The sequence below is a fragment of the Mus musculus genome, chromosome 13 (genome assembly GCF_000001635.26).
Source record: "Mus musculus strain C57BL/6J chromosome 13, GRCm38.p6 C57BL/6J".
Classification (NCBI taxonomy): Eukaryota; Metazoa; Chordata; class Mammalia; order Rodentia; family Muridae; genus Mus; species Mus musculus.
The window spans coordinates 118,026,589-118,046,443 of record NC_000079.6 but is presented as its reverse complement, the minus strand read 5'-3'; the positions used below and the strand labels follow the sequence as shown (position 1 = coordinate 118,046,443).

Sequence of the window (19,855 nt, the reverse complement as noted above, 5' to 3'; positions counted from 1 at the left end):
ATCCTCACAAACCAAATCCAAGAACACATCAAAACAATCATCCATCATGACCAAGTAGGCTTCTTCCCAGGGATGCAGGGATGGTTTAATATACAGAAATCCATCAACATAATCCACTATATAAACAAACTCAAAGACAAAATTACATGATCATCTCGTTAGATGCTGAGAAAGCATTGATAAAATCCAACACCCCTTCATGATAAAAGTTTTGGAAAGATCAGGAATTCAAGGCCCATACTTAAACATAATAATAAAATCAATCTACAACAAACCAGTAGCCAACATTAAACTAAATGGAGAGAAACTTGAAGTAATCCCACTAAAATCAGGGACTAGACAAGGCTGCCCACTTTCTCTCTACCTATTCAATATAGTAGTTGAAGTCCTAGCCAGAGCAATTAGACAACAAAAGGACTTCAAGGGGATACAAATTGGAAAGGAAGAAGTCAAAATATCACTATTTGCAGATGATATGATAGTATATATAAGTGACCCTAAAAACTCCACCAGAGAACCCCTAAACCTGATAAACAGCTTCAGTGCAGTAGCTGGATATAAAATCAACTCAAATAAATCATTGGCCTTTCTCTACACAAAGGATAAATGGACTGAGAAAGAAATTAGGGAAACAACACCCTTCACACTGGTCAGACTTTCTTAATGACAACCATTTACAGAGCAATTAAATGAACTACCCAGAACACTTTATGAATACCCACAACACCTTAATGAATAATCAAGGATAAGTATTTAAACACACACACACACACACACACACACACACACACACACACAAAAAGACTGTATCTATATCTATATCTATATCTATATCTATATCTATATCTATATCTATATCTATATCTATATCTATATCTATATCTATCATCTATCTATCTATCTCTATCTCTATATCTATATCTATAATCAATTGTATCATTAACAATTTCTTCATTTGTTTTTAATTCAAGTGTTTTATATTTCATAGCCAACCTTTGTAAGTTCTGTGTACATAATTCTTTCTGTTTTAATTTCCTCTGGAAATTCTTTCCTTATCCTATACTATCTGTATACAGGTGAGATTATGTCCCACATAAAACAAAATGATTTTTGTATGTATATACAGTCTTCCTTGATTGAAACTGGTTTCTCCTGACTTTATTTCTACTTGTTCAACACGCTCCGGGGATGCCTTTTGATTCAAGTTAAGGGTATTCCTAAGTTAGATGGGTCTTTTCTAGTAATACAGGAATGAAAACCTAAAAGAAACTCTATTTTTCTATGGCAACCCATAATACTTAGACTCACACTGAACTCTGCTTTATACCACAACCTTTCATACTTTCTCAATAAAAGCTATTACTACATTCTATCACTTAGTCTGAAATTTTCTAAAATAGGTAATGTTTCCATTTCATCTTAAGATTATATTCAGTAGTAACTGTTCCTCAATTTTATGTCTGTTAAGATACAAGAAAGCCACTCGTTATGCTAAAAACATTCATATATATATATATAATTAACTTAATTGTAAATGTGGGTCTCTGGATTTGGTTTGTTTTTACATTTTCCTGTTTTAGAGAGCCAGAGGCTGATTGATGCTATATGTGTCAAGATTTCCTATTAAGGGTGTAAAAATGGATAATGGACAAGAAACTCTGTACTATTCTTGGTGTGTTCATTGTGAGGACTTCAAGTCTTTCTTTTCTTCCTTCCTCTCTTTCTTTTTTCCTTCTTTCTTTCCTCCTCCTCCTCTTCTTCTTCATCTTCTATTTCAAGCTGTTTCAAATTCTCATGGGTAAAAGGTAGTTAAAGAATTTTCAAATGACTTTAATTTATTGTATTATTTATACAGCTTCGGAATACGTAATTCACAGCTTTTTCTCTGAGATTTTTAAATCAGTGAGGTTTGAAATAAAGCTTGAAATTTTCTTTAAAATATAATTATGACCTGAGACCAAAAAATAAAGTTTCTGAAGGGTTGTTCTTCATAACATTTTCAGTATTTGCCATAGTGGTTTTTCAAGACATGCTTAAGCAATAACTTAGCATGTGATCTATGGTGTTATTTACCTGACCAACATATTTTGTTGTAACTATTTCTCTAATGATTTAAATGTCAAGTGGGATATTTTTAAAAAAATACTATGAGTTTTTTATCCATATGGATCTGCCCACATAAAATGAGAAGACAACAACTCAAGGTATCACCTGATGAACTATAATAAAATGCCACATTTGTTCAGAGATTAAGAAAATCAAAAGTCAGCCGGGCGTGGTGGCGCACGCCTTTAATCCTAGCACTTGGGAGGCAGAGGCAGGCGGATTTCTGAGTTCGAGGCCAGCTGGTCTACAAAGTGAGTTCCAGGACAGCCAGGCTATACAGAGAAACCCTGTCTCGAAAAAAAAAAAAACCAAAAAAAAAAAAAAAAAGTAAATCAAAAGTTATAGAAAATTCACACTCATTCATCATGACATCATTGCTAAGAACCTGTATGTGATACTGAGAAATCAGAGCTAAGCCCAATTTCTTGAGTTTTAAAATATTTTCGCTAGTATAAAATCATTTTAAGTATGTAATAATGCTGCTAATTGTTGCTGATGGAATTTCTCTAGGGAGAGTCTGTAAGAAATACAGCACAAGACATGAATATGAATCAAATGATGATCTTCTATGTCGAAAACATTAAAATATTCAATATTCCCATTTTCAATAGTACCAGCACTCAAATGCAGATACTTAGTAACCTTTCAAACAAATGATAATAGTCCCTTAGTATGAAGTGTGGGTGGGGGGAGAGGGAACTAAAGTATTTATGACTGTAACTGGCATATTTAAAGAGGTCAGAGAGAGTGGCTCAATATTCCAAATGCTTATATGTAAGTTATTATTTCATCATCTCTAGAGGTCATTTGAAATGTACTTTTAATCCGCTTGTCAAGAGATTTAACTTGTCAAGATTTAACTGGTCAATGAGTTATGTGGCAATCGAAAGGTACAATGTACAGAAATGTGTTTCAGGGTTGAAATTATATAAGAGCCCTCACATGAGTTGAGTAGGGTACACACACTTACTTATGGCAAGAATGAGTCCTGCTGTGTTTCATTGTTGTGGCATGCACATTCAGAAGGTTATGGTTTTTTTTTAAGTCCTCAACTTATCATTCTAAACTTTCTTTTTTTATTTTTTTTTCTTTCCATTTTTTATTAGGTATTTAGCTCATTTACATTTCCAATGCTATACCAAAAGTCCCCCATACCCACCCACCCCCACTCCCCTACCCGCCCACTCCCCCTTTTTGGCCCTGGCATTCCCCTGTTCTGGGGCATATAAAGTTTGTGTGTCCAATGGGCCTCTCTTTCCAGTGATGGCCGACTAGGCCATCTTTTGATACATATGCAGCTAGAGTCAAGAGCTCCGGGGTACTGGTTAGTTCATAATGTTGTTCCACCTATAGGATTGCAGATCCCTTTAGCTCCTTGGCTACTTTCTCTAGCTCCTCCATTGGGAGCCCTGTGATCCATCCAATAGCTGACTGTGGGCATCCACTTCTGTGTTTGCTAGGCAATACTAAAATTTCACAGGCGTCCTACAATTTTTGCTAAGTGGGTTTCATAAAACATGTTGACAAATGGCATGCTGGCTAGGGTGGACAGAGGAAGAGAACAATGCCAGTCAGAAGTAGGAGTGTTTTTAAAATGACTTCCAATATGAAGGTATCAGTGTTTTGTTAGTGGGAGGCAATGCTCTTTAAAATATCAAGAATGGGTTGCTTATATCCAGTTAGTTTTAGCATATTGATTTTATTGACATGATCTATTCATAAATATTATCTCAGAATAAAAGTATAATTTTCACTTATAAATATTAGCTCTCTGCATAAACTACAGAAATGAATTGGGACACAATGATGACAATGCTTTTACCTGAACTCAGACTACCAGAAGAAACTCTTGGTTCTTTATTCCTGAGTAGTTTGAAGGAGTTTGGCTAGTGATTGCAGATGGTAACAGAGACAAAACAGAAAACCTAAGTATAATTGCATCATGGTGTCCTGCATGAAAGCTCAGAGGACTCATTCTTTGGTTAATGTAGAGTGGGAGCCGATGATCAGAAACGGGAATGATCAGAGCTAGTTTTAGTTGTATTGTTATTATAATAAGACCAATAAATACCTATTTTCTCTATACAGTATCTGATTAGCAAATCCAATGCATTGTAATAAATAAATATTCAAGAAGAACAGCTACAGTCTTTTAAATATGTTTATGTTTTCAAATACAACCTGTAATATATAAGCTACAGGAACGTATTAGAAAACATACTTTCAGGATATTTAAGATATAACACAATTGTATTTTTAGCCTGAAACTTCAGGATAGCTTTAAATCATAATTCTTGTAGTAAGGCTCAAGGTTTTCCTAACAAAGAAAAGCAGCTGTGTATTAAAATAAAAGTAACAGGTTTAATGTGAACCGTTTTGAGACTGGAGGACCCTAATGGTAACCCTATTCAGTATTGATGCTTCAGCCTTCCCTTTAGCATTCACGATGGACATATGCTGATACTTCTCCAAATGCAGATCTTTCTTTCCCATGAAGATACAGTTTTGTAGCAGAATACAGAAGCCATACATGGAATGATGTTCCCAAGTAGCTGTACTGCCAGGCCCTTTCCTCAGAATTATACCCCTATAATGAGCCTGTGGATGCTGGGTTTTGTTTGCATATCTGAAGTACACTAGCATGCTAACTCACTTAGACCTGCACTGCCACATTCCTATGAATGAACATTAACTTGATTTTCAGCAGAAAAAATAATTGAAGCAAAAGGTTATTATTCTATTTTCCACTAACTAAATAGGGATAAAGGTGGGATAGAGGCTTCCATTAATTGTGGTTGCTGAGGCTACATATGAAATAATGCAGTCAAAGCAGAGAGATGCCCTAGATTCCTTCTCAGATTTCAGTACTTAGTCTCTTGGTTTAGTCAGGCGCAACAAGCACCCTAGAAAAAGCTTGCCTTGTCTTCAACACCCGTTATCCTCTCAATAAATGTCTAGAGTTCCCTTGAGCATGATGTCCTGAGAAGGGAAAGTTGCCATTAGAACCATTACTGGCAAAGTAAAGAATATCATGCCCAGTCTAACTGACAGCCCTAAGTAGGTCAAGGATCCATTTCTAAATTGAAGCCAAAAAAAAAATTAAAAAAAAAAGAAAGAAAGAAAAAGAAAGAAGAAGGAAGAAAGAGAGCAACTAGATAATCACAGCTTGTTCAGACTCTGTAGCCTTTCATCATCTAAATCCAGAAAGGAAAATTGGCAGGCTAAGTGCCCTGCTCTTTGAATGAGGTAGCATTTAAACATGGATCCGTTTTCTTTCCTTTTAGAAAAAGATGGAGGAAATAGGAGAACCACAACACCAATTCCTAGCTGATTTAATTAAATGGAATGCACAAGCAGGTGGACTTCTGTGCTTAGCAGCTACGAGTGACCTTGGGAGCATCAACAAACACAGGTTATATTGAGCAGTATGCATTCAGGTGTTAAATCATCACGATCATTTTCTTCAATAAGGAAATGGACTGGGTATACACTCATTATTAAGAGAGATCTGAAATGTCAAATATTGTAATGTTGTACAGATGTTTGAGAGTTCCTTTTTTGCATAGATAATTAATTACAGCATTGTTTAACAAAAAAAGAGCTGCATATTCAATATCATTGAACTAGAATATCATAAGAACTAGAAGTAAATGGATAGGGAGCAATGTTCCAGAGGGACCCAATGAATTTATTGTTTTCATTTTGCAACAGGGCTCCAGACCTTAATAGGTGTCCAAAGTTTACCATAACTAACTCCATGATGCAAGTACCATTCAGACCACAAAACTAAGTATGTATACAGTAAGTACTACCTGTCAAAATAAAACCAAAGACCTACTCCATCAAAGTCCAGGTTTCTGGGAAAGTTGTTAAAATGTACTGGCCTTGCCTTTTGGCTTCTGTAGTTCTGCTTCTGTTTAACTGTTCTTATTAAGTGAAGTATGTCAACCCATGACGTGGTTTTGTGCTTAAACGTTCACCCTGAGAAAGTCTTGGGGCTACACTGGGATCCCGAACACTCAGTATAGTTGGTTAAGAGTTTAGTTGAGTTCAACAAACTTTATTGTTGATGAAAACATTAGGGACCTACTGCCCTTGATTGACAAGTCTTCTGCTCTATGTTTTGACGGTGCACTATGCATTGTAAAATATTAAGTCATTCCTTCACCTTTGCCAGAACACTGCCATACTCAAGAACACAAATTTAAAGATAAATTGGACTCAACCTTATTCCCCCTTAAAAACTGGTGACTGGTCAAAATGGACCCTTCCAGAGCTTTGATTTCCTTCACTGTTTAATAGGGAAAGACAACACACTTTCATGATTAAATGCAATAATAAAAGTAAAGAGCCAAGAATGAGGCTTGGCACATGATATGTATCCAATAATGGTCAGCAATTATTATTTATAAGCCCAAAGTTTTAAAGTTATGATTCATAAGCCAGATAACAAATCTCTAATTCTGGGTTTTCAATATGTGTTTTTAAAACTATCCTACTCACTAAATCTACATGGAGATTATAGCTATACTGCCCATCATTATGGGCACTAACAATATTTGACTTCTATATGCTGCAAATATAGCTACTTTAAACTATGGCATATCTTCAATAAATATTACAAAGCCTGGGAAGGTGGTTTAGCGACTAAGAGCACATACTACTCTTGAAGAGAAACCAAGGTCACTTCCCAGGTAGCTTGCAGTTCCAAGTGATTTGACATTTTTATGGGCACCTGCACGCACATGATGCACATAAACTCACACAAATACTCACACATACACATAAATAAAAAATTAATAAATCCATAAAAACACAAAATGTGTATGTGACTTGGAGATTATACCATCCAAAAAAGTATTGAAATACTTCATTAATAAATATTATTTGCATGTCTGATAAAACGTTGGATATAAGTTTAATAACATAAATTATTAAAATTAATTTGAACTTTATCCTTTTTACTTATGGCTACTAGAAAATTCCAAAGTTACCTACGTAATTAATACTTTTGCATTTATATATATTTATGTTTGTGAACTTTATAATATAGATAATATATTAATAATATACTATAGTTTTTGTTGGAGTAGTGGAAATGTTTGATATGTGTCTATATTCATATGTAAGATGTGTGCCTGTGCATGTGTGTGTGTGTGTGTGTGTGTGTATCCTGGACATTTAGAGGTTATAGATTGTGGCACATGTCACATCACTCATGTGGAGGTCAACAGACAATTTAATCTATACTTGTCCTTTTGCTGTTATTGTTTGTGAGTGATTTTCCTGTCCCCACTTCTCTTTTCCCACAGGAATGCTGGGATTACCAATGTGCACTACAACATTCCATTTGTAACTTAGAGATAGAACTTGGTTATCAGGGTTCATGGTTATTGCCTTTATCTACTGGGCCACTTCCCTGTTTTTGTATTCAATTTATCCTGAACACTACTGCTAGAGAAAAATCTCAAAAAGTAACATTGGTTAGCTATTTTTCTTTTAAAAGGCAGAAAAGTATAAATTAAAAAAAAAAACCACACATCAAAATCACACATATCTCTCACATTCTAAATTTTCAGGAAATGTGAGATTGCCAATCCACAGACCTGTTCCAAAAATTAAAAAGATCAAGTGTTAATATCTACAATTTCTCACTTTTCTTCACATTTAAAGACATATTTCTAAATGTCTTTCCTGAAAATTTTCAGCTGCATTTCTTTTGATAGAGGGGCATTTCAACATGTTCAGGCCATTTTCTTTAAAATGATGGTAATTTTCATTCGGAAAATTAAGTTCACGGGAAAACGTCTAATTAGGTAAGCTCCTGATTTCCAACCTCGATCTCTCATCTGCCAAGCTCATGTCAGAGGTCTTCCAACACAGATCCAGCGATTCACTAGAGCAGCAGTTTTCAACCTGGGCGTTGCAATGCCTCGGGGTTTGAAAGACACTATCATTAGGGTCACATACCAGATATCCATTATACCAGATATTTACATTATGATTTGTAACACCAGAAAAATTACAGTTACGATGTAGTAACAAAATGCTTTTCTGGATGGGGGTCACCACAGAATGAGGAATTGTATTAAAGGGTTGCAGCATTAGGAAGTTTAAGAACCATTGCAGTTGAGCTTTATTAGCAAATACAAATAACTCAATAGCTATTAGACACTTAGGAAAAGCTAAGAGGCATATTGTTTTTTTTTTTTTGTTGTTGTTGTTGTTTTTGTTTTTTTGTTTTTTAACTTTTTATTGGTTCTTTGTGAATTTCACACTATGTATCCCAATTCCATTCATTTCTCCCTCCCCTCATACCTGTTCTCCATGATTACAACCTCCTACGCAGTGTAATGTGCCATTGTGTGTTTTTTAGTAAACCACTTTGTTCATACTTCTTTGCTTGCAACGTTCATTGCAAAGACTCGTTGGTCTGTTATGAGGTCTTTGACTTTTACTCTATCGATACTGGTACCTCACTGGGACTCCCCTCAGTTACCCTTGTTGTTGGCCTGTGTCATAGAGATTCTACAATTTTAGATCCAGGGACTGGCCCCTTCATGAATTCTAGAAATTCACCCATGGGGTAGATGTTGAGGTGAACTAATTCAAAGCCCTGGGTCTGGGTCTGAGAAGTTTCTGAGCTGTTCAGCCCACTAGCTTTCCTGCTCTCATTCCATCTGGGACAGCTCACCAGAAACTCCTGACACCAAGACTACCTCTACCCTGCTGCCCAGTCAAGGTGTCACCAGGGAAAGACATGGCCAGGTCTCCCACTCTCATGTTCCCTGGATCAGCTCTCCCATAGATGGAAAAGAATGAAGGAGAGGAAAAAGGGTTTCCCTTGTCAGTGCCAATGTTGAGCAGATAAGAGGCAGGGCCAGGTCTCCCATGTTCTTGTCCTTGGGGCCAGCTCATCTGAAACCCCAACATCCAGGGCCAGCTCTGCTGTCCTGCCCTGGTGAGATGCAAGACCTTCTTTCCTGAGTGCTGCATCAGGTGAGGGGCAGGGCCAGCTCTCCCGCTTTGATAACCCCAGGCTAACTCTCCTACCTGCCACAGGTGATAAGGCGAGAATGGAGAGTAGGGTATCTCCCTCATCCTTGCCACCACAGGGGAGAAAAGTCATAGGTCCAGGTCTCCTGCATTCATACCCTTGGGGATGGCTCACACGCAAAGCCTGCTCTTAGGAGTGATATGTGCCACCTGCACATTACGGTGCTGGGCATGGGTCATCTCGGGTATGGTCTGTACCACCGGGCCTCTGTCGTGCTCAACTGGTAGTCATCTGAAGCTAGCTCCCTGTCCAGATTCCGTGGCACTGGTCTGGTGTTCATCTCAGGCTCAATCATTCCCTGGCCCACATAAGTGTCCCTTTGGAAGATTAGTCTCAGGCTCACTCCCACCTTTGGCCCTCAGTCCCAGTAGGAGTTCTTCTGGTCTTCAGCTTGCTACTCATCCTAGGAACCATTGGGGCCTTTTTAGTGCTTGTCTCAGGCTAACTCCCTGTTCCAGCTCCCTGGTGCCAGACTTGTGGTCTTCTCAGACCCCCCCCTTCCCCCCCAACCCCCCCCCGCGCCTTCTCGCTTCAGGAAATGTTAGGCTACTAGTCATTCAGATTCTCATGGGTAATATCAGAGTGTAGACACAACCTCTTTCTACTGTGCCACCTACTGATGCATATGTGACACAGCAGACACACTTGTAATACTTCTAGAAACAGGGCATGTTGCATTTTTAATGAGTCACTGTCATAAAATACAGTTCCATTTCAGTTATAGAAATCACATTTAGCAGGTGTTCTCTAGTTGCCTTGTCCCAATTAGAATTACACCACCTGAGAATAATAATCTACCATCTACCATCCAAGGTTGTAGCCAGTGTCTATAACAGTACCTGACACTGAAATAGTATTTTAGTTGTTAACTGAATATTGAGTTGTGTTTTGTCTTTGTTATGATGTATTTCTCTTGTTCATGACATGGTCTTGATGTGCAGCCCAGGTTGCGCTTACTATCCTGCCTCGGGCTGTTGAGTGTTGAGATGACAGATATATGCCACTATATCAGGCTGACTACTGAGGATATCTTTAATGTAGGAGCTTTTCAAAAGTCCATACTGGCTCAGTGTTTCTCTTTTTGCATCCTGAGTTAAGGCCTAAGGATAATGATGTAGCTCTTAACTACTGCTCCTGCATTATACTTGCCTGCCTCCATGTTCCCTGCTGCCATGCTCCCTGCCATGATGATAATGGACCAAATCTCTGAAACTATAAGTAAGCCTCCAGTTAAAAGCTTTCTTTTGTAAGAGTTTCCTTGGCCATGGTGTTTCTTCACAGTAATGGAACAGTGAGTGATTAAGACAGACTGCACGCCACTACTGAGATTCTCGCTCATCCACGTTTCCTTTGTTTTAATGCATATGTGCATGTATTGCTTCCTTTGTGCGTCTGGGAAGCCAATGGCTTGTCCCACCCCTTCACATGATCCAGCAAATTCCATTCCCATCTCCCTCCTACTCTGCCCACTCAAAAAGCCTCTGAGTGGGGTGAGGGGGGTGGGGTAGGCCCAGTCTTGAATTCCTGACATTCCTGACAGCTGTCCCAACATCCTTTACCTGGTCAGAAGTCAGCAGATCCAATAAAGTCACCAGCTACCCAAGCCAATCCCCAGTCTATAAACAGCTTCCATGACGTAGTTAGCCTGTGACTTTTCCCAGTTTCATCCTCTGAGACTGGATTTGTACTTTTAATTCATCTGAACTGGATGACTTCTTTGAGAAAACCTATCGTCTTGGTGCTGAGACCAGGAGAAGCTGAGTCTCTAGGCCAGTGGCGCAGGTCTTTCCTGCTCACATGGGGACCACTTTTCTTCTCCTATCCTTCTCTCTGCCACATACAATCAATTTTACTCTCCATGAGTTATCCCAAGTTGCTGACCATTCTTACAGGTCCAGAACCCTTTGGACTTTCTCTGCTGAGTCGCAGCCATGCCAGAGCTAGCATATTCCCGAACAGGTCTTTGTTCTGGGGGAGCCTCTGATACAGTGATGTTTTATCTGAAGTTACTGCCCCCCATAAAGTGTTTCATTCCAGACTATGAACTGAGAATACACCATAGTTTCAGGATTTTCTGGCAAAGATGGGTGCTGCTGGGTCTAAAATTAGTCCCTAGACACCTCTTGGATGTCTGCTGTGAAAATTATCCACATTGGGTTCATCTTAGAACTTGCATCCCCAACACCTGGGATGCAACCCTACTTTGCTCTATGGCTTGGCTCCAATACACTCTAGATAACCAATCTAAGTGGCCACCAGAAATCACTCTAGACTTTACATCCTCTATGACCTTGGAATGTGCTGTCAGCATAAGGGCAAGCAGACTGAGGTCTTGCCATTTCCTCTGTAATCAGTGCTTGATGGACCAAGTCTTGTTGGCCAAGGTTATGGTACCCCCAAACAATCTTTTATCTGGGAACTTGGATACCCCCTCCCTACATGCTCCTCCCCCAATCCTCTGGGACATAAGCCAAGGGCCAGCCTCTTTCCCCTTACCTACCTTCCTCCTCTTCTGTCTCTCTTCCCACTGTACCCACCTCTTCCACACTGCAGGCTCCATTTGATAATCAACTGTCTCCCCTTTACCCATCTTCTCCCCATCCTCTTGGTTCCCCCATGCCTACTCTGTACTATTCTTCTCTAATCCTATAACTCACATACTGGTCTCTGTCCACAGACTTGCCTGCCCCACCTGGAATCTCACCTGTGCCATCTCATATTTGGTCCAGGAGGGCTGGCACTCTCTTCTGCCCTCTTTAGGAGGTGGCAGTAGCTGAGGATATGAACAAGCGTTCATATCCCTTATCCCTTTCTCCTTGTAGGACCTCTACCAAAAACTCCTTCTCTACCAACACATCTGCCTATGTTAAAGAGTCCCAATTCCTTTGCCAGGCCTATGACCCAACCCCGGCATGATCTTTATGTTATAAAGGCTTCTACCCTCACTCCTGAGAAAGGAGAAAGGGTTCATTCAGCCACGAGGCAGTATGCAGACCAGACCCACCTAGGAGACGATACAATCCACATGGGTGACAGGGTGATAACCGCTATGAAACCCAACTGGAATTACCACCCAGGTCAAGACGGCTGCCAGAGATGGGACCTCATTGCCCACTGCCTCCTTTAGGGATTAATCTCAAATAGGATTCTTAATTTTGATAAGCTCTGAAAATTACACAGCAAACACAAAAATCCAGGAATTTTTCTAAATTGATCACAGGAGACTGTGATCCAATATATAGGCTTGAACCCAGCCTCCCCAGTGGGAGTCATTGTCCTTGCTACCCATTTTATTTCTCAGTCACGGCCAGATATTCGAAAATATGAAAAAATAAATGCTGAGGATGGTCCTCAAACCCCTATACAGAAGTTGGCAAAAAAGGCTTTTAAAGATTTTAACACCTGAGAGAATATATAAGAATAATTGTTCCTATGTCTATTTTTCAAAAATTCTAAGGATTCTGGAAATCAAAATTAAAAAATTAAATAGCTGGTTTCTAGACTTTACCTCAGGAATATTTTTCTAAAATTGGTTAAATTTTAAGTTCTAGCTTTCTTCTTAAATGTTTGAATCTGGTACTTTCAAATATAAGTTACTGAAACTCAGGTTCAGAGAAAATTTGACTCTGGAGTAAAGGAGTGGTAAGCTAAAGCTAGGCACCAAGTGAACACAAATGATCTAAACTGCTTTTCTATAGAAACTTTAAAATGCTATAAATAATGTGTCTTATGATCTTCATATGCTGTTAATATTTCCTTTCTAGCCTCTTAGTCTTCTTGATGTGTGGATTTGTAAACATGGCTCAGAAGGACAATTTAGTGTAATCAGAAGTAGAAAAAGAAGAGGGTAATGTTGATACCCACAGGTTCTGCTACCTGTAGCCTCTGGTAGTGTGAAATAGTTTATTTGCATTAAGAAAATGGAGTAAAATAAATCATATGTATACTGTGATTGTTACTGTGATTGAAAGTTGGTCTCAGGTGTTTATATAGCAAAAATAGACAAGTAAAGAAATCCCATACCTAACCAGTGGTAGTGGCCCACATCTTTAATCTCAGTATTAGACTGGAGAGACAGGAGGATCTCTGTAAGATAGAGATCAACATGGTCTACATAGTAAGTTTCAGAATAGCCTGGTCTACATAGAGAAACCCTGTTTCAAGAAAAAAACAAACAAACAAAAAGTTAAAAGTAATAACAACTATATCCTATGCTTAGATGAATTCTCCACTAACAATGGAGATTTGCTCAGATTCTTCTATAACTTTTTTCAGCCCTAGCCAAATCTTACATCTCTATTAACACACTAAAGAAGGGTATCTGAAAGTCAATATGGTGATAGGTGAGTCAGTGCTCCAGTCTCTTAGCTAAGAAAATATTTTAATGCTCTATTAGACCTTGCTAATTTTTTTCATTAGTTCTTTTAGCTGCTGCCTCCCCAAACTAACCAACACCTGCTTACAATGGAGTAAAATCAGCTCTATGTTATGTGACCAGTTGCCATTGGCTTCTTAGTGGGGTGTCGTGGTATCGTGCTCCAGGACAGAACCAGGTTGAAAGCAGATTCAAATACCTACCATTTTCAATTATAAGAATTGCAGGAGTTTCTGCTTGACCTTTCCAGGTTCTGTCTGGCACCACAGTTCTACTTGCTGCATATTTAGTTTTTCTGTGTCCTGATGTTAACTGCCACAGGCTCTGGATGCAAATACTTCTAGGTAATCCTTCTAAAGATTGACAGTTGTTAGATACTTGTAAATCTATACATGAGTGCTTACTTTTCAAAATGTTTTACTATTGATGGTTGAGTTCTTGTAAAGACCTATAGCTCACTGTTGTATATTTATTACTTGATAGCTGTGTTTTGTAAAACTTTATCAGTATGGTGCCTACTGACACTCTATAGAAGTACAGCTTCTGACAAAGGAACCTGAACAACCTTCTTGAGATATTTGGGCATTACCCACAAGAAAGGAAGAAAGAACATCAGATATACCTAACTTAAGAGCCAATCCCTATACTTCATCGGGTCTAAAGTTCAGTTAAGCATAGTTGATCAGCTTTGTCTTCAAAGAACATTATATAAAGACAGTGGTTACGGGTGGGGTATTTCAGAACTAAAATAAAGTTACTTGGGGTATGGTAGTGTTATGTGTAATCACAGCACTTGGAAACCTAAAACAGCAGAATCATAAGTCTGAGGCCAGCCTATACTTCAAACTAATGTGATGGGTTTGCCTGTGGCAGTCCCAGCAAAAGTAAATAAAAGCCAAAGGTTATGAAAAATGGTTCTTATACAGGGATACCTGGTACTAACAGTGTACTTACCTTGGTCCAGGGCTACTTGGCACTAATGGTCTGCTTATCCTGGCCCATACTCTAGTTATGTTTGCCATGTTAATTTAGGCATGGGCATACTTCAATCAAATTTGAGATATTAAAACAGAAATTGAGAAAATAAAACTAGACTGGCAGAAATTAATGTCTCTTCAAATCTCATGCTGGGAGGAAGGAAAAACCTCTGAACGAGACTTCATGTAGGTCTAAGAGCCTATTAAATCATCTCACATGGTAAGACTGAAATCCAAACAGTGATGGACAGTAGTGGACAGGACCATGCCTTAGCAGATGCTTTTATTAAAGTAGAAATACCAACCATCATGATGATGGAATATTTTATACTACCTGAATGTTTAATACATATTTGAGAAGAAGAAACTTTTTTTCCTCCCTTCTCTTCCTTTTCATACTTCTTGTTAGTAACTGAAGATTTAGGACTGAATATAGAGCAGAGATAAAGTATGTGCTTAGCAATCTCTAACACACACACACACACAGAGAGAGAGAGAGAGAGAGAGAGAGAGAGAGAGGGAGGGAGGGAGAGTGACAGGAGAGAGAGAGAGAGTCAGATTTTCAAAAGAAATAACAAAGCTAAAATTGATAGTGTTTTATACATATTTCATCTGTTTTAAATCTAGCTCTTGACTTAGCAGGTTTAAGATTTTTGTGGTCTCAGGAATGGAATACGTACATTATGTAAAGTATGTAACAGTGTGGAAGTTTTATTGCTCATTTAATCCATTTTAATTCAGTTGATGGAAATTGTGGGTACTGTGTGAACTCAAGTGTAAGCCTTGCTTGATATTTTACATTTTCATTTATTCTGAATTTAGTGAAAAATAAAATAGCTTAGGAATAAAAACCGAGAACATGTATCTGAGAGTTCTATATTTATTCTTCTCCTCAGATCAAAAAAAATTATTCTGTATATTTGTTTCCTAGATTTGATTTTCTTCCCTGTCATGATGATAACTTAAAATAGCATTTAGTGCACACTTAGCTTCATCACTTTTGTAGCGGTTTTGTAGAGGGGCCCTCATCCCCAACCCCATGGCTCATATATTTGAATGTTAGAACATTAGGAAGTAGTACTACTTGAGAGGAATTAGAAGGTATGGCCTTTGCCAAAGAAGTGTGTCCCTGGGGGTGAGCTTTGTGGTTTCAAAAGCCCAAACCATGCCCAGTGGCACATGGCATATTCTCTCATATTCTCCCATATTCTTCCATATTCTCTCATATTCTCCCATATTCTCTCATATTCTCTTATATCCTTTCATATTCTCTCATATCTCTCATATTCTGTCTCTCTGTCTCTGTCTCTGTCTCTCTCTGTCTCTCTGTCTCTGTCTCTGTCTCTGTCTCTGTCTCTCTGTCTCTCTGTCTCTCTGTCTCTCTGTCTCTCTCTCTCTCTCTCTCTCTCTCTCTCTCTCTCTCTCTCTCTCTTCTTTCTTCCTGCTGCCTGTGAATCCCAATGAAGAACTCTCAGCTACTTCTCCAGCATGCTATCTTGCTCTCAACCCTGGTGATAATAGACCAAACCTCTAAAGCTATAAGGATGCCTTAGTTATGCCCTAGTTCCATGCTTTTAAAAATAAGTGTCAAATGGTCATGGTGTCTTTTCACAGCATTAAAACACCAGCTAAGACACTTGCTATGTAGTACAGAATTTCAGATAAATTTCAGATGAGTTTCTACTGAACACACACAGACCTATTTCTAAAGACTAAATATTTAATAATTTCTTACTAACTTACGGACTTTGAAAACATTCAGGGTTCTGTTATCAGGTGTAACACTGGGGCCTCCCAGTGAATGATTATTAGAGGCTATTCTTCATATGAACAATGGTATATATTCTTAGGAAGACAACTAGCAATTCCTGCCCCTTCAAGAAAAAAAGTCTAGATCATATAAATTACCTCATAACAGTAATAGAATGAGGACATTATTTAATTTCTAAGCTATCACTGGCATTACAATACATGAAATTCTATAAGATGGCAAGACAGCATAATTTGTATCACACATACAAAAATATAAAGGGGTGTCTTGGTGAAAGGATGTGGCTCAAGTCTGTGAGACCATTCAAATATACAAGCTGCCACTATTGGGGATGAGCCGTACCATCTGAGTATGTAATGTGCACAAGTCAGTTGCAAAGTATTTCAAAATAGGCCTTCTAATTTTAGTATCCTGTTCTAAAATAGCAATTTGTGAAGATATCCAGCTGGAGTTATCTACTGAATTTCAATTTAAATGAACAGCTTGGCTAAGATACCATAAAGTAGGTTACCTCAAGATGTGTTCTCGAAATCTTTCATACACCAAATGGCCTTGACATGGATATAAGTTTTACACGTGGGGGTAGACAATGTCAAGTCATTTTGGAAGATTAAGTCTCTTCTGCACATGCCTTTTTTTCCATGTTCTGGTATGTACTTGGAAGTTTCTTTTGCATCATGCAAAGTATGAAAAATCCTCTGTGGTAAACTATTCTCCACTACATTTCTCCCTGTGCCCTTTGCTGGAAAATGTTGTTCAGGATGTTCTCTGAGATGAATGAGCCAAGAAATTAGCTCATGGCCCTTTCTGGTAATAAGTACACTAGCTAAAGCTCATCTGACATATGGAAATGAAAACCTCATTACTTCCTTAAAGTTCCCTGGGGTGTATCTTTATAATTTACTTAGTAAGAAAGCCTGGAATTGAAATTCTTAAAAGATCAGTCTTTTAATTGCCCCCAAGACCAGCCAAGTCTGGTTTTCCAGTGCCATTATCATCTTAGACAATTGCACTTAATTCCATAGTAAGTCAATGATTGTTATTCATGCCTAATGATAGCTTTGGAGAAGTAATATAAATAATATGATAATCATATGTGTTATCTTACAGAGTATAATAACTTATAAATATTTTTCACACGTTCTGTAGAACAATAGCTATTTCTCATGAAGTGTAAATTTAAAATTTAAACTCCTTTCATTTTAAGAAAATACATTTAAGATGCAAAGGCAGATGGTTCTAACCGACTGCTATCATTATGCAACTCGATAATCTTCACATTGGTTAATAACACATAATGATGGTGGTGATCATGATGACAAAATGGATACTTAGCCACATCAAGAAACACAACTGAGCTTAAGTTAAAGCTATAGAGAATCAGTGCCAGGGAAATTCACTTCCCCAAGAAATTTGAGTAATGGCTAACTTGTGCATATGAACACAAAAATTCGTTTACTATCTATCATGAATGCTAAAACAATTTTTTGTTTATACATTTAATCAGTATGTAACAGAAAAATATGTTTACCTTGAATCATCTGGAAGCTCCTATTCAGTTGTAAAACCAAGGTAATATTATAGGATTGTTATCCAATTTGGGATTACAACTTGTGCCCCAAGTCAGATTTGGACCCAAATCCTCAATAAGTCAATTAAAAGGTACAAGTTTAAAAATGGTAAGAAGAAAAGTTTTATTAAACATGGCCACACTGGGAAGACAGACAAAGAGACCCAACAAATCTCTCAAGTCCACAGGGTTCTGAAGTGAGATTAAAGTTTAAAAAGCCTGTCAAGAATATAAATGTCTAAAGAGTCCTAGTTAAGGTGCGGTCCCACCCATGACTGACTCATCCTTGTCTGGGCTTAAGTTTCATCCTGCCAGGTGGTCTGACAAGTTGTTAAAACTCTGTGAAATCTTTCTGGCTAGGTCTCTTTTCTTCTCCTTGGAAAACTCTCTGTCTCTGTCTCTGTCTCTGTCCCGGTCTCTCTCTCTGTCTCCCTCTCACTCTCTTGGTTGTTTCAACACTCTGATAGATTAATAGTGTTTGCATATTAGCATTCCTTCTAGGCTCCACCCTGTAGTTACCTAGCAACAGCCAGAAGAGCCTGGCTTGTTGTAAAAAAACAAAAAAACAAAAACCGCTGTCCTCTTTCTCTCTCTGACAACTCCCCACCGATAGCCTCTCTCTCTCTCTCTCTCTCTCTCTCTACTCTCTCTCTCTCTCTCTCCCTTCTCTGTCCCCTCTCTTTCTCTGCCTCTACTCCCTTCTCTACCCCACTTCCCATTCCCTCCTGCCCCCCAAATTTCATTTTATACTAGATCTGTTTTATGGATGATACCTGGGGTGGGAAGGTGGGGCGTTCCTCAAGCATAGGCCTGCTAAGGCACCCTCTCCCACTGCATCTTACTGCATTTTACAAAACATATCATTGGTGCTGAGACCTGGATTTATCAACTTGAAGGTTCTTGGTCCTGCCACTGCATGGCCTCTCTAGCCATTGGATTACTAGATCTGTTCATCCAAACACTGGCAAATTGGCGGTAAGCTACCCACCCCTGGATCCATGGGATGGCTGTTGAGCCCTCAGCCACTTTCTGGTATCCTTGCGGATGGAGGTATTCACAGTCTTCATTACTGGTCCTTCTTGCTGAACCTCCACCTTAGGATCTCTTCCCTTGCCTGAATCTCTTTCTTCTCCAGACACTGTTCCTCTCTCATTGCTCGAAAATCTCAGTACTGTGTGACTGGTCTCCCTAGGGCACTGACCCTCTGTCCCTAGTTACCTCATGATGACCTAGTAATCTAGCCTGTGCTGCTGGATCAGTTATTGAATTGCCACTAGCAATAGAATAATAATTTCTATTCTCACTCAATGTGTATGTCTTTGCTGTTATTTCTAGGCTCCTGACTGAGATGCCTCCTGGACTTAAAGGCTTCAAAATTTACACACTAAATTGGCCCTAATACACACTAAATAATAATGATCACTTAAACAACACTGTCAAAACTTTTACAACTCTTGTCAGTGATCTAAACAATAGAAGATTCCCTATGTTCATCAGTTCTTTTCCCTACCTTTGCTCCAAGCCACTTTATTCCTCCTATTCCCCAACTCAGTCCCTGTCCTTGATCCAGCTAGCTCACTCTCTGCTCCCTGTGCCTTCAATTCTAAAAACACTCTTCAGATTTTGTTTCCAACTTAACTCACTCTCATTTTCACTCCCTGCCTGGTACCCAACTCTGCTACACTGCTGTTGCCAGCTGTTTGCTCCAGCGGGCAGTCTTAAACTTCTACTTCCTAGAAAATTTGTATCTCTGATTTCTTTCCATTCTAGTCCACACCAGCTCTAAACCAGATGTGGCAGGAGAAGGACCAGATGGTTATTAGATCCCTGCTCACACAAGCAGCAGAGCTGCACCATATGCTGACCTCAGACCTGCCACATAGCTTGGACTTGCACAGGCAGAGGCTGCCTGTGCTGATGGGGTGGGGAGGTTGGGGCGGGGGGTGGGGTGGGGGTGGAGATCTCCATACATGCTCATAATGCCCTGTCTGCCCTGCAA

The 19,855-nt window shown here is 38.9% G+C and overlaps 1 non-coding gene across 1 annotated transcript; it reads right to left on the bottom strand.

Moving 5' to 3' along the window:
- Positions 1-9,700: 9,700 nt before the first annotated feature.
- On the bottom strand, positions 9,701-9,830 carry Gm26349. The gene has a single exon (XR_003950760.1). It is a non-coding gene; the product is annotated as a small nucleolar RNA SNORA17 (small nucleolar RNA).
- Between the last annotated feature and the right edge of the window lie 10,025 nt (positions 9,831-19,855).